Here is a 1,220-nt window from a genome sequence, read left to right as displayed (position 1 = left end):
TTCAATATTAGGCCCACAAGCCTCCCATTCTCTGACTCTGATACAGACAGTCCCGTTTTCAAAGGAGATTGATCACAACCTTTGAAACCCTGATGTAACCTGTCAGGCAGGGTCAGGGAGTGTGGAGCCTGCAGCTGATGGGAAAGGAGACCTTCCCACTGGATGTCTCCTTTGGGCTCCAACACTGAGGAGACACCGAGAACAGGAGAAACAATAAAGACCTTGAACCGAGTTGGGAATTTGGGGGCTGGAAGGGGATGTGTAGATCAACCAGGCCATGTTCATCCTACAGATAGAGAATGAGGCCAAGAACTAAAACTTCAACTCAAATCTATAAGCTTCCAGGTCTGTGTACACCTCCCTGCCTAAGGTGGCAATACTAACCTAAATTCACAGGCCATTGCAAGGAGAAGGGATGCAACAACCCCCTAAGAGCAGTGACTTTTTTCACTCTGTCTTCACCTGAGGGCCCACATCTGGGGAGCCACAGCCCTGGTCAGCCACCTTCACAGAACCTCTGCCAGGAGGCACCCTGCTGCACAACATCTGGAGGCCTCCATGGAGGCAGAGGTTAGAAGAGATTTTTCGGCTTCTCCTCTTACAGGTCTCTCTCCTCATTTTCCATGCACGCAGCTAGATGCAGAATAGCAATACCTAGGCCAATCGGAAACCCCCGCCCACCTTTTCCCTCATCTCACACCCACTCTCAGCACTTTCATTCTCCCTCTCTCAGTACCCCTTCCTTGACCCCGCTCCCTCCCCTCAATCGGGCTCCCACGACCTTGGATAGGCCCTGCTTCCCTCTTCCCCTCTCTAAGCAGGTGAGGGAGGGGTTAAGGATGGGGAGTGAGGGGGAATTCCGGCCCACTAAGAACGGGGGTTCTCAAAGCTTGGTCCCCGACGGCAACTTTGACCTCACCTGAGCACTTGTTAGACATGCAACTTCCCTGTCACTCCAACAAGTCAGAAACGCCCGGGCCCAGGCCCAGGGCTGGGGCCCGGCATGGCGTTCCAGCAAGCTCCGCAGATGTTTCTGAAGTTCCCAGAAGCATGAGAACTGCTGTCCTAGCGGAACCACCTCCCGCTCCTCCCGGCCTGGGTCCCCATTCCCCGGGCCTAAGCGGACCCCCCAGCCCCGCTGGGCCGCCAGGGGATGACGCAGTGTTGACTCACGTCGGTCAAGGACAGCGGCCGGGCCAGGCGGCTGGGCCCAGGCGAAG

This window comes from Myotis brandtii, unplaced genomic scaffold (assembly GCF_000412655.1).
Source record: "Myotis brandtii unplaced genomic scaffold, ASM41265v1 scaffold810, whole genome shotgun sequence".
Classification (NCBI taxonomy): domain Eukaryota; kingdom Metazoa; phylum Chordata; class Mammalia; order Chiroptera; family Vespertilionidae; genus Myotis; species Myotis brandtii.
Note: the sequence above shows the minus strand (reverse complement) of the source record.